The sequence below is a fragment of the Mytilus californianus genome, unplaced genomic scaffold (assembly GCF_021869535.1).
Source record: "Mytilus californianus isolate M0D057914Y unplaced genomic scaffold, xbMytCali1.0.p SCAF_12, whole genome shotgun sequence".
Classification (NCBI taxonomy): domain Eukaryota; kingdom Metazoa; phylum Mollusca; class Bivalvia; order Mytilida; family Mytilidae; genus Mytilus; species Mytilus californianus.
Genome location: NW_026262604.1, coordinates 64,419,964 through 64,435,499, shown reverse-complemented (window position 1 = coordinate 64,435,499; position 15,536 = coordinate 64,419,964). Strand labels below are relative to the sequence as shown.

The window sequence follows — 15,536 nt, the reverse complement described above, 5'->3', positions numbered from 1 at the left end:
TGTCAGATAACCCTGTCTACCAACTAAAATGCCTGACATCGCTTCAAGTAGAACATAGGGGTAAAAAGCAAGTTTTGTCTTTTATTTATTGAAACGTAATCAATAGAGAAAATCTGAACGGGAAAAATATATTCAGAATAATGAACTCTACCAATTGTCCATGTATACGTCAAAACTGTTAGAAAAATTGTTATAAGATTTGAGACAAATTCTAATAGGAGTTTTTGCCTATAAATGACAATTTTACGATTTGTTTTTCATTTTTTTCCTTTTATCATGAAACTATGATATTTAGAGAGAATCATTTTTTGTTCTGTTATGCCTCATTATGATAGATAAATAAACACTCTAAATCACAAATTCGATCATCAAGGCAAGATGTATTTATAAGTCAAAAAAACTGAACAGACTAAAAGATCAGTAAAACAAGATCAACAAAACAGAGATTTTTGTCATGTTCTATTTTGGTCTTCAATGTTAGAGAGTGTCCTATGTTTTATATGTCATATGACCAAGGTGAGCGTCACAGGCTCTAGATATGTTTTTATAATAATGCCCTGTGTGTGTATGTGTGTGTGTGTGTGGTAGTTAAATTAGTGAGAGTGACAAGCTAAAAGCTTTTTGATAGTACAATATAGTTTAAAAGTAATTACATTTCATGTACTAGTATGGTTTTTAATTCTAAAAAATGTCAACAAAGTTTTGACACGCCACTATTGAACATGGGAAGGGTTCGGGTAGGGGTATTTGCCGTTCATCCAAGCTTTCCAACCAGTATTGTGTATCTTTTCTATTAATTAATCGAGCAATATGCCTAGCAATTTCTTATGAATATAAAAAAGAAGATGTGATTGTCAATGCAACAACTCTCCACAAAAGACTAAAATGACATAGAAATGAACAACTATAGGTCACCGTACGGCCGTCAACAATGAGCAAAGCTCATACCGCATAGTCAGCTATAAAAGGCCCCGAAATGACACTGTAAAACAATTCAAATGAGAAAACTAACGGCCTAATTTATGTACAAAAAATGAACGAAAAACAAATATGTAACATATCATCAAACAACAACCACTGAATTACATGCGGATTTAGTGTAAAGACGTCATATACAGTCAGAGAAAAACATGACCTTGTGCAATGCCAAGATGCAGGTATCGACAGATTATAGATCCATGAGTTTGTATATGGATATAACAATAAAATTAAGTTTGCTTTTAATTGATAACAAAATCAATATTAATACCAATAAAAACAATATTCAGTGATCTAATTACAGTGTTGAATTGGTAACTTTTTATGATAAGTTGATTTAAAGGATCCATTAGTTATGATTTGGAAGCATACCGGAATATTACTTTTCAATCTCAAGAAGAAATTAATTGAAATAATGCTATAATAAACCGTTTTTATATTAACATATTCTTAAAAGCAATACAAATAAGATCTATATGCATAATATACAGGTTGTTTTTTAGTTATCAACACTGGTTAGGGTATTTAGTGGTGCGTATGGTATTGTATGATCGTACTACAGTTATTTATCAAACATCAGGTAGTTGTACTTGATTACTGTAACAAAAAAAAATCCAATTTCAACTGTGTTCTCGGCAAATCAACATCAAGAATGTTCACAAAGATCTTATAAACAAAATATTGTAAAATAATTGCTTATCAAATCCCCAACCATGTGGCGTGACACACGAAGCTTACAAATTCAAACGAGAAATTGCAAAATTCAATCACCTATACGGCACACCTGTGACTCATGATAAGGCACCCGAGTACCCAACATGAATTGTGATCAACTTTCAAAATATATGTTATATTATATCGGTTTAAAAATATATCTTGGCTATTTTTGTTTATATTTGTTACATTATCCCTATTAGATTCTATAGTCGTTGTAAAGCAAACTCGTTCAAGTATTTTTGTGTCAAAAGATATTTTATTTTAATATTTTGACATACCGATCAGATAACGACAGGGTTTTCCCTATATGTTTTCATGAATGAGATCTAGGTCTTGTATGAAAAGTATGTTAATGCATGTAATATTAGTAAACAAAACTATAAACTATTTTGGTTCTCTTTCACGGTCAAGAACGCAAAAAAACTTTTTCATATGATTAAATAGATCAACAGTCCTATACTATCAAATCAACGGACATTTACTCTAAAAACATCTAGCAAGAGTTTTACCGCTAATTGTTGTTACTACTTTTAAAGAACTTATCAATATCTTTTAAAATGCAATTTTTGGAAAGAGTGGACATAAAAAAGGAGATGTGGTATGATTGCCAATGAGACAATTTACTACATGATTATGGGAATGCAAACGAAAGAAGGCCGAAAGCTACCAGATGGACAGTGAAATTCATAGAACGATAATAAACTGACAACGCCATTGCTAAAAAAGAAAGCAAAAAGACACACATATAAATAATAGTACACAAGACACAACATATATATCGAAAGACTAAGCAACACTAACCCCACCAAAAACTTGAAGTGATCTCAGGTGCTCCGTAACGGTAAGCAGATCCTGCTCCACATTTGGCACCCGTCGTGTTGCTCGTGTTATAACAAATCCGGTAAATAGTCTAATTCGATAGTTCACATTCAAGAAAAGTTAAGGAGTTTGTAGTTACGACATAAGGAACATATCCGATTTAATATTTGAAACGGTTATTCCATAACGGTCAACCAACTCGTGATGGCGTCCGTAATAGTTATGAAGGATTGATTTCAACTTCACCATTTGGAACTCTTGATTTAATAGCTTCCTTGTGATCAGCAACCCTCTATCAAGGAAATCACGATAGGAAATACAAGCTCGGGAGTATCGTATCAATTGGGAGATATATACTCAGTTTGCAGGCGCTGCTTGAATGTTACAATTCTTTCGTTTCAAGAAGGTTGATTGTTTTTGAGTTACTGCTCTGCTAAAGCCCTGTGCGTTTTTTTTAATCTTAGGTGTGAACTTACTGATATCTAAGTCTGAGAAGCATACCCTTACTTATATCTGTGTCTTTTGTGTTTTAGTTAATGTTTGTACTTTGAAACGATATGATGAGGTAAGCCCTTTTAACATGATTGTATAGTTCGTTCTTATATTGGATTTGTACACCACTGTCCCAGGTACGGATACGGATCTTGTGTCAGCAAATATGTTTAGCCTATGATCATTATTTTTGTGACTGCTCAAAGTCAGGAGCCTGTAATCTAAGGATTGTCTTTGGTCATATTTATTTTCAGTTAAATGTTTGCTACTGGTCATGTGGTGACCTTTATTTGTTAACGTGCTCATCGTTTGGTCTCTGGTATAGAGTTGTCTCATTGGAAATAAGTCCACATCTTCTTATTTGTATACAAACATCTAACTTTTCATTCTGTAGTTTTTACAATTTGATCATAAATAGATTACTGTTAGGTGTACACAGTTTTCATCAGTGGTATTTTGAACTGCTTTTGGCATGTACATTAAATTTAAATAGAATGCATGCCTTTTTGCATTCCGAGTGAGCTGTATTGTAAACTCATTGTTATAATCCAATCTACCGTTTGGTATATCTTGGTTATCATGAAAGTAAGAACAAGATTATTTATTTCTTTGGGCAAATCATGTACATTTTGTTATAATCTTAGTCCCTACAAAAACAATGAAAAATGTCATCAAAGAAAAAGAAAATGCATATCGACATAGCACATTAGCATAAACATTGGCAAACAGGGGGAATGTGAGAAAGCTATAAAACCAGTTTGATTAAGATCACGTTAGTTACACAATGTGCTATTGGCCTAACACAACATATATGGGGTCAGTAAATTCCTTTTTGGGGGTGAGAGCGAAGCTCGAACCTCTATTAGAAATTACTGACCCACTATATATGGTATTAGGTCACTAGCATATTGTGTAACCATTTTTCTTACCGACTCTCTTAACATGTGGTATTTAGATGTTTAGACTATTGGCCCAATAAAAAAATCACGCCGTCAATATTAAGAATCTACTTACGATGGTCTTCATAAAAAAAAACCTTTTAGTTTTTCTCAAAACCGTGTTGTTTTTACTAATGGACATAACACCACTACTAACCTTGTCATGAAAAAAAACCACGCCTTCTACCCCTACACTGGTCTTACACTGGTCTATACAAAAACAAACGCCAAATAATAACAAATTGTAAGCTTTTATTGTATCTTTTGAATTTATTTCAATCATTCATTATCGATTTTTACGTCTGTTGAAACCTTTCTGATTTTTCCTCGACATCATGTTGTGTTTACTAAGGGTCGTACCACCACTGCATGTACTAACCGTGTATTTTTTATTTTAGTTCATTTATATGTTTTGGAGTTTAGTGTGACGTCCATTTTCACTGAACTAGTACACAATTCTATTAAGGGGCCAGCTGATGACCACCTCCAGGAGCGGGATTTCCCGCTGCATTGAAGTTACATTGGTGACCTTTGGCTGTTGCCTGCTCTTTTGTCGGGTTGTTGTCTCTTTGACATATTCCCCAATTTCATTTTCAATTGTAATGAAATAAACCATGCCTACTAACCCTATATATGAAACATACACAGTATCCACGCGATTGCTTAAAACCAATCATATTCCTACAAATGTTTAGGAGATAAGATAAGGTGATATTTGATAGTAAAATTTTCAAATTATCCTTATTTAACCTTAATCTGAGGAAGATTAACCTGAAACTCGTAATGATGTGTCAAATTATCAAAGCAGAATACAAAGGAGACGATTGTTCCTAGTTAAATGCATTCACACTTCTTGAATTGTCATAATTTAACATGTGAAAAAAACCTGATCTTGCATAGTTAGTATATTTGTTCAACATAGATATATAACAGGGTTAACAGGTTCAAAGGTGTGGCCATGCATTATGTACTCTCTAACAATAGGATTACGTTTTCATGAAATTGTTTTCGGGATGACAGGCTTTTTTCTATTTTTGTTTCCTAGATTGCATGTTTGTTGATGACCTCCTGTTAGTTTCCATAGTCTGTGTCTGATACAATGGATTGATATAATATGGTGTGATCTGCAAATAGTCTAACCATTGAGCGAATACCTTACGGCATGTCGTAATGTAGGAGGAAAAAACTGGGTACGAGTAGTGAACCTTGTTGAACGCCTGATTCTACATTGATTTATCAGATTTTCAAAAACTTCCACTTGTTCCAGAAAACAAAATGTGTATCAATTTTTGGGGTTACCTCTGATGCCATGTCGTTCCAGTTTGTGTATTAGTAGACTGTGACTTACTTTATCGAAGGCCTTTGAAAAATCCATTGTTACAGGCTGTGGTCAACTATAATGTCAGTGAATTTATGGTGTATGATGGTTTGTTGATAGTTAGGTTTTTAGAGATTTGGTTTTACAGTCCCAGAATGGAGCCTAGACTGGAAGGTTGGAGTCTCCAGCCATGATGATAAAAGCATTTTTATATTGTTGCTCTGGATAATCTCTTTTCAAGTACCAATTTTTAGTATGACGACTATTTTCATTGAACTAGTACATTTTTTTGTTTAAGGGAACTCGCTGAAGCACGTCCCCGGGTGCGGGATTTTCTCGCTGTAACGAAGACCCATAGGTGGCCTTCGGCTGTTTTCTGCTCTTTGGTTGGGTTGTTGTATCTTTGACACATTCCCTATTTCCATTCTCAATTGTACAATTGAGAGGATTGAGCAGGCAATAAATTGTATCTGGGCTGTACAATATTTTTTTCTGCTTTTGTTATGGCTATGTTGGTTGTTTCACCATTTGTTCGATGGTTTTGTTGTATTTGTATCTCAGTTTTTACCTCTTTTCAAGTACCCATTTTTATTGGATGTTGTGGGGTTGTAGTATGATCTTAAGAATTATAGAATAACTAATCGAAGAATTCAAATAGAGAAAAATATTCAACGAGTGACCGAACAACACATTAATTCACGAATGCGCGTAGCGCATGAGTTAATTATCAGTGTTGTTCGGTCACGAGTTGAATATTTTTCGATATTTGAATTCTTTGATTAGTTATTCTTTTTATTACATTGGCAAATGGCTTTTTTAATGAAATTAATGTAGAAAATGTAAGGAACTATATCTTTTTTCTACGCATTCACAATTTGTTTTGATCCGACGTTATCGACGTCTTGACAACGCCTATTGTTGTATGACGTCAGAGAGTGAACTAACCACGTTTATTTCACATGTGAAATTATCGGTTTTTATTTGACTGGGAAATCAATGTAATTCATTGCTACCAATGTAATAATATAGCATAATGACAAATATGCTAAGGTTTGCACCAATAAATTTCGCAGTCCGAATGTAGTTCAGGGATGACAGTTGTAGTATAAGTACCTTAATTGCAATTATTACACCCCTCCACTACAGTTAATGTCCTTTCGGAAGATGTTATATTCAGTAGGAAATATTTGACTGTCAGTGATCTTGTCGTCTAGTCATGTTTCTGTACCAAAACATTAATCTGCGTTCATGCTGTCTATGAATCATGTACTTGGACTTGTATACATGTTATGGATTAAAAGTTAACGTTCTGTAATCTTAGGGATATTTCAGCTTTCTTTGAAGTTTTACTAGTCTTATTTTTTTGGGGGTCGACGCATATAAAGGCCTGATCTATTCTGCGTTGAACATGCTAGCGAAGTGTCAGACAGAACGCTGAAATGATTTGATGTGCTTAGAATTAGCGAGTAGCATATTGTTGATAAGTTCGGACAACCGCACATGAAACAGTCCAAAGCAATTACAATGTCATTGCAAATAATTGTATTATTTAGTGGTCACAGACTGGCATCAAATTATGTACCACTGCTTGCCGGTGCCACATGCTATCTCTGTTTGTCGTTCCATGCAACTAGTTGGTCACACGTGCCATATGGATACACCGTTAATTCAGGTCCTTGGTTTACATTGACGTCATTTGATACTTTTTTCGGTATTACTGCGAGGTATGCTATTGTAATCTCTGTCTGATGGTCTCGATTTTATATAGACAAGTGTTCCTTAGAAGTTGTTCTGGGTGTACACCGTCTCTCTTGTTTATTGATATTTTGACGGATTTTCCTGTGCCACCTTTTTTGTTTTTTTCTCCCTCGAAAGAAATATGTATTGAAGTTGATTGTTTTCTTGTTCAGACGTTCACTTATTCCATATTTGTTTTTTGTATCGTATCGAGAAGTTATAACTGTCATGTTATCTGGAAATCAACTAATTTGTTTAATTCTGGTGTATTGTGTCCTTTGTGTTTGTAGTAGTTTACAACATGGTCTTGTCATGATACGGGTTATGTTCTTCTCATATATTGTATGTGGTATGATACTCAACCGCTAACGGGAGGGATTGTGCTTGATATTCATATGCTGAAGATATAATATTTCAATCAGTTTATTTGAGGTATGGAACTGGTATGTCAGAAACGGCTAGTAGTCATTTGTTAATTTATTTATCATTGTCATTTTGTTTAGTTTCTTTTGTTACCTTTTCTGACATCGGACTCGGACTTCTTTTATACTGAGTTTTATTGTGCGTATTGTTGTGTGTTTGTTTCGTCTACATTGGAGGTATAGGGGGAGAGTTGAGATATAAAAAAAAAACATGTTTAACTACATCGCATGTTTGCGCCTGTCCCAAGTCAGGAGCATCTGGCCTTTGTTAGTTTTGTATGATTTTTAAATATATTTCGGAGTTTAGTATGACGTCCATCATTACTGAACTAGTACATATTTTTGTTTAGATGCAAACCTGAAGCACGCCTCCGCCTGCAAGAATTTTTCGCTGTGTTGAAGACCCATTGGTGGTCTTCGGCTGTTTTCTGCTCTTTGGTTGGGTTGTCTCTTTGACACATTCCCCGTTTCCATCCTCAATTTTACAATTGAGAGGATTGCCTAAAACTCATTATTCTTGATACAACCACTCGTCGTAATCGTAGTTAAACTAGATTGACTTAACAGGGTAATTGTACTTTAAGGGGACTCACAGGCAATCCACTCAATTGTGACTGCAGTATCTTTCCATTCTGGTCATGGGTAATTAAAAGATCACACATTGGAACCAGTGCGAAATGTAGCAACGGAACATTAGTTACATCACTGCAGTCAACTCCACTAGAAACATGTAATCGTAAGTAGTACCAGCGGAGTTTTAAAATTTTGAAATAGTACGCTTCAAACCATTAAGTTCATAAATTCTATTTCATTAGTAGAATATAAAATAATTAAACTAGTTTGTTGTTGAGACACAAACGTCATTGAATGATATGAATTCACATAAACAAATATGAATACAAAGGGTACAACACACTTCTTTTCGGTGTTTATCTATTGTAAATCAACAAATACGCATTTAAATGGATAACTGCTTCACAATAATACAGTACATTTGCAAACACAACACTCATCTGTTTGAGATTGTTGATAAATATAGTTACATAAAATAAAACAAACGTGTATTTGATTTCTTGAAAAACAGTAAAATAAAAAAAAAAAAAAACGTACTTCGAGGAAAATTCTAAACGGAAAGTCTATAATCAAATGGCGAAATCAAAAGCTCAATAATATCAAAGAAATTGATAACAACAGTCATATTCCTGAATTGGTAGAAGCATTATTTTTGTTGAAAATTGTGGATTAAACGTTGTTTTTTAGAATGCATAAAACGCTGAATGATAATAATACCATTCATCACATTTTAATACTACGATTACATAAGGTTCCTTCCAAACAACGCTGTATTGCTGGGTATGTCAAGTGCTCTAAAAAACTGCTTTCCAAACAATGAACATACACTTACTCAGAAATTATTACCGAGCTCCAGAATTGTTTGGAAACATCCTACACTAAGGATGATGATCATAAGGTGTATAAATTGTCCAGTTAATTTGATAATTTGAGCGTTACCGAGAAGTCTTATGTAGACGAAACGCGCTTCTGGCGCATCAAATTATAAGCTTGGTACCTTTGATAACTACAAAATGTATATACGTAATTCTATCTTTGACTTATGAGTTTGAAGGACATTTCGAATTTATCATTTCTCTTTGAAATGACAGATTTAAATTTATGTTTTGATATCTCAGTATAATTTTTATAATAAACATGAAATTAATATGTAGTTTTCCCTTTGCTTGCAAATAGAACTGCATCAGCAATCAATTTTCAATTTGTAAATACACAAAATATTTCATTTCATTTTATTTTGATAATTATAAAAAAAACCTTGAAAATTCTATTGGTCTGTCGGTTGCTAAAATTGTTAATGTTTTTGATATTAAATTATTTTTTTTTACAATTCATAGTAATATTGTTTTATTTAAGCTGATAACTGCCAATGTTTCAATGGTGGGAAATGTGTGGCAATGGGCAATGATTTTTTTTGTGACTGTATAGGATCATGGACCGGCAAATGTTGTCAAGGTGCATATTAAGTTAATTTCAAAGCAACACAATAGAATGAAACAACTAGATTTGCATATTTTTATTGTAACCGTGGAAAATCAAGATAAAAGTATCTAAGATTAGAAGTCTGTCGTTCACTTAATAATGACTGTTTTGCATACATTAATGAATCTAATAATAAAACTTCGTAATCAAAACTGCATTGCAACCTGGCCCGCTCCATCTTAATTGAAAAGCTAGCTTGAACAGTATTTCCATTAATCCAGTATAATGTCTAAGTCAGATTACGAAAAATATGCAATTGTTTTTGTGAATAATTATATTTATTTAACAAACAACTACAGAAGAAATCGTATTACTAATATATACCATTGCTGCGTATAGGCGCTTTACAGGTTAAATCTACACCAGAAACATTCTAAAATGTAAAGCTAAGGATGTATTATCGAAAGCAAAAATGTATTCTTTGATGACAATTGATTTGTTTTGAGATACATTTGTAAACTAAAGTTATAGTCAAATGAATTAACAAACTAGTAACACTCGACAATCTGATAACATATCTACTTTTAATATCAAAAGACATTCCAAATTATTAGGCACATACAGAAAATCCCATTGTTAGTTAATATTTTAATTTTTTTTTAATTTTCAATTGAACAGAAAGTCAGTGTACTTCGTTTGACTGTGGATTTAGTGACTGTTATATAGAGCATGTGAATGGTACAGCTCAGTGCTTATGTGACGACATATATGTTAACTATTGTCCTAGTAAGTCGTGGTATGTTTAATTCATGTTAATATTAAATATTGTACTTCATTTGTTTTATTGCATTAAATGTAACTAGCACAACTTGCATATAGAACAAACAAACCATAGAAAAATATTATGTTACATCCTACAAATACCATCCATATGAATGTTCGTTTCAAAGAAGTTACTTAACTAATATTACGAGTGAATACTATATGTTATCAGTACAAGGTAATATGATGATCGCTTGAATTCTTGAATTCATCTATTTAATACACATGTATGTGCTTTCATAGACTCACTGAGTCCTATATTTTGCAGTTTTATCTTGACTCTATATTGTCCACGTCTCAATGCAAACTAACAGAACCAGCTTTGTATGTACACATAACGTGTTGCATGTTTTTAGAATTTAAAAAAGAAGTATTCTTTTAAAATCAATATTTTTACGAATATGAGAATATTAACAAAATCATTCTTAAAATGTACATATGAATGTATTGAATATTAATTAATATATATATATATATAATGATATTATATTTTTGAAATTATTGCAATCGTGAGATTTTATGGAATCGAAATAAAAACGAGACGTACTTGCTTGTTTTGTTTGAATAACCTGTTTTTGTATCTTTTTGAATGCATATGCCAATTGTTACTTTATAGTATAACAAATAATTTGAAAAGTCATTTAGACATATGTTTAACCATCAATCTAATTATAACGTATATATTTTTTTTTCAGCCTTTATCGTGATTATTTTTTGTATTATACACGCAGTTAGTTAGTATAATTTAAATACTAACATAAGCAAAACGACGGGTTTCACATGTGGAGCAGGATCTGCTTACCCTTCCGGAGCACCTGAGATCACCCCCAGTTGTTGGTGGGGTTCGTGTTACTTAGTCTTTAGTTTTCTATGTTGTGTCATCTGTACTATTATTTGTCTGTTTGTCTTTTTATTTTTGGCCATGGCCTTGTTAGTTTGTTTTCGATCTATTAGTTTGGCCTCTGGTATCTTTCGTCCCTCTTCAATCAAGTCACTGGGGATGTTTTTGCATTGTCAACAACTCCGCTGTTGTGAATGCTATTTTAAATTACCACTATTTAATCATGATATCTTTTTAAAGATTTGTAGGAAAATTGCGCCTTTTTTCATGTTTTTTTTTTAGAAATTTGTAAACAACAAACATGCTCTTTGGTCGGGTTATTGTCTCTTTGATATATTTCCTACTTCCATTCTCAATTTTATAATTATTATCTGTGAGTTAATTTCATATATTAAATCATACAATGTATCTTAATGGATTATCGTTTGTGTATCTATCCATCTGTGATAATGTTTCCTTACATTACTAACACATACAATTTGTTCAGTTGCGTTGAGTAATATTTTTTTTTATTCCATTTTTGCATTAAACCTATTCAAATAATGCATAAATCTCATACATCGTTAATCATTGTTCTTTTTACATCTTGTGACTATCAACGTAATATTTGTCAATGCAATTATTACAACATGTACAAGTGATATATCCATGTACTATTATTTTATCATTACATGATTCTACGATAACAAGAACAAATGTAAATAACGGAAGATAAAGAAGCGGTACTGTAACAAACGAATACAGTACGTTCAGGGGTAAATATTACTATAACGAATTATAAAACGTAGTAAAATCACCATTGTTGATTTTCTTTTTTGAGAGATTCCTGTTGTCTGTAGACAAATCTATATCATCAGTCACACTTTTTTTCAATATTATTTGTTTTCATGTTCACAATACATCTGAAATGTGTTCCCAAATAAAATACCGTAAATTGAAGATATCCATCTATAGACAAATCATACATTATTATGAAGTTATCATGTTAGAAAATGTATCCTTATAAGATTTATAAACATCCACTATCAATTAATACTATGTATAGGCTACAGCACGTTTTCATACACACTATGACGTTTTGATTGAAAGTGCTCTTTTTATAAGGAACACTTCCAAAACTTTTACCGACACTAACATGACAAAGACACTAAGCGAACACTGCTGCAAACAAGGGGTTGTCATATTTCTAGATTGTTTAACATGTAAGACTTTATATGAATATTTGTTCCAGTTGACACTTATATTATAGTTAAACATACTGTTTTGCAAGTATATTATTTCAAAAAAAAATATTGCTGATCTGTCTTAGCTAAGTCATCAACAACTGGCTAAAATATTATCGCAATTGATAACATGGTATGTATATATGTAAGATATAGACTTTTGATTGTGTAATCTTGATAAAAAGGGGGAATCCGATTTGAAGTTGAACATATTGCACTTTGACAAATAAATGAAAGTAAAATAGTTCGCGGAAGGACATTGCATTCGTAGATCGGTTTAATATGTAAACAAACGCACATGTACTGGAAAATATGGAACCGAATGCACGTATTCAGGAATGTCTTCGTAAATATGACGAAAATATCATTTTGAAAGACAAACAATCTGAGTGCTTGAGTAACATTTTAAAAAGCAATGATGTAATTTGTAATTTACCGGTAGCCTATGGCATATATACAGGTGACCATGACGCTGCTGCAAAGTTGAGCAGACGGCCTAGTGGCTCCGCGCAAGACTTGATCAGGGACCCTGTGTGTGTGTGTGCGTGGATTAGGGAAAATCTATCATTCTGTCTGTTTCATATATTTCCTAGGCGAGAAAAAATATTTTTTGCATGTTCATATAAAAAAGAAGATGTGGTATGATTGCCAATGAGACATCTCTCCACAAGAGACCAAAAGACACAGAAATTAACAACTATAGGTCACCATACGGCCTTCCACAATGAACAAAGCCCATACCGCATAGTCAGCTTTAAATGGCACCAAATGACAATGTAAAACAATTCAAACGAGAAAACTAACAGGCCTAATTTATGATAAAAAAACTAGATGTGTCAGAACGACACGAATGGCCCCGTCTCAAAAAGTTGAAAAATCTGCAATTTCAACAACACATGTGGACACAAACACGCATGGATAGTGTCAAGCTCTCAGGACCAATACTAGTTTGATGAAAAATTTCCTAGATCAATGAGTAATTAAATTTCAAACTATCAGCAAACAGGAAATTGATGTACTGCAGATCTAACAAGATGTGTTGAAACGACATGAAAATCAGCATAGCGGAACGAAACATAAACTTGATCTGTAACTTATCATGGTTAACTCACATACCAAAAATCAGCCCAATATCTGAAGGCGTTTAGAAAAAAAGTCCGTATAACTATGATTTTCAACAATTTATCAAAGTCCAAAAGCCCGTAATTTCGGCAAAAATTAGGGGAGCGGAACTAAACTTAAACTTGATCTGTAACTCATCATGGTTAACTTACATACCAAAAATCAGCCCAATATCTGAAGGCGTTTAGAAAGTCCGTATAATGGTTTGTTGCGGAATGACGGAATGACAGAATGACGGAATGACGGACAAGGGTAAAACTATATGGCCCCGACAACTTTCTTGCGGGGCCATAATAAACGAAAAACAAATATGTAACACATTAACAAACGGCAACCACTGAATTACAGGCTCTTGACTTGGGACAGGCACATACATACAGAATGTGGCGGGGTTTAACATGTTAGCAGGATCCCAACCCTCCCCTAACCTGAGACAGTAGTGTAACAGTACAATATCAGTCAGGGATATAACTCTATAGGGTTATTACAGAAAAATAACATACATTTGTTATTGTGGACTAAAAAATCAAAGAAATGTGATAACATACGTATGTTACATGTTTCAAAGGGACAATATTCATCATTAGTTTAGTTAAAATGTATACAAGTTCGATTGATATTACTATTGTTTTTATGTATACTTCACTATTGAAAGATATAACAGTTCATAATCTGCCAATTTTGCATACTACACCTATATGTTATGACAGAAAAAAATATGAGTGTAATAAATATGAATACATGTATGTACATTAATATTGATGTCTGTTTCATTTCAGGGGCAAGGAGCTTCGTTCCTCATTTGCAAGTCTAAATACACTACCAGCTTTCTTTGATGGGAAACCCATTCTTGGCTTGAGTGGTACACTAACATCAGATTTAATAAAAAGAATACCATCTATTCTCGGAATGAGCAACCCAGTTTTTGTACATGAGAGTCCAGATAGTCCAAACATTTTTCTGAATAAAGTTGAAAAAACTACTACTGTTGATGTGAGCAAAATGTATGAGAAAATTTGCATTGGTGAATGTGACAAATTATTTTCAGACAAACAATCTTATCCTGTTACATTAATGTTCATACCAATGTTATACATGAGTCATGCAGCGAGCTACTCAAAACATCTTTTCGGCGAGGAAGATATTAAAACATCTTGCTATTCAGTTGTTTTTTTCAAGACAAGATGCAGAGGTTATTGCCACTACTTTAGAAGATTTAAAAAATCAAAATCCTTGAATACGACTTGTATCAACAACCTCTGTTTCTGGAATGGGCTTTGATCCAGAGAATGTTTCGCATGTTATTCACACTGTTCTACCAAGAAACTTAAGTCAGTATTTGCAGGAAATAGGAAGAGCAGGTAGACGTGGTCAAAATGCACAGGCTACTCTTTACCACTGTGTCCGTGATCTTGCCTGGTATACAGGATGATATAATTGAATACTGCAAAAATAAAACTGAATGTCTACGAACATTAATGTTAAGTCAATTTGGATTTGCAAAATCTGAAACAGCATATTTGTGTGGTAAAAAGTGCTGTTGTTATTGTTCCAGTTCATGCAGCTGTGGTTGTTCTTCTATTGACAATTAATGGATTATTGTTCAAAATGTGTTTTATATTTAATTAAAATTCAAACCCCATAGCTAGAAGCTTCATTCCTTGTTATGCATATGATAGATATGGCAGACATGTACAGCTTGCAATCCTTCCATACAACACATATAGTTAACCTACTGCTTATAGTCTAAGAAAAACAAACCAAAACACAAAAACCTAATACGGAGCACTGAACCGTGAAAATGAGGTCATGGTCGAATAAATCCTGCAGGACTGACATGTACATCATAAAATATATCCATACATCCAATATATGTGACCTATTGCATAGAGTATTGGAAAAAAATACCAAAACTCAAAAACTTAACTTTGACCACAGAACAATGAAAATGAGGTTAAGGTCAGATGACACCTGCCAGCTAGAAATGTACACCTTACAATCAATCCATACACCAAAATATAGACCTATTGAATACAGTATAAGATAAACAGACCAAAACACAAAAACTTATAAACTAAAATCACTGAACCCTATAATGCCAGATTTGCTCTA

The 15,536-nt window shown here is 33.1% G+C and overlaps 1 long non-coding RNA gene across 1 annotated transcript; it reads left to right on the top strand.

Moving 5' to 3' along the window:
• The first annotated feature begins 8,011 nt into the window (after positions 1 to 8,011).
• LOC127722477 (uncharacterized) lies at positions 8,012 to 10,597 on the top strand. Its single transcript, XR_007991757.1, has 3 exons — positions 8,012 to 8,157; positions 9,351 to 9,449; positions 10,095 to 10,597. It is a non-coding gene; the product is annotated as an uncharacterized LOC127722477 (long non-coding RNA).
• Positions 10,598 to 15,536: the final 4,939 nt, after the last annotated feature.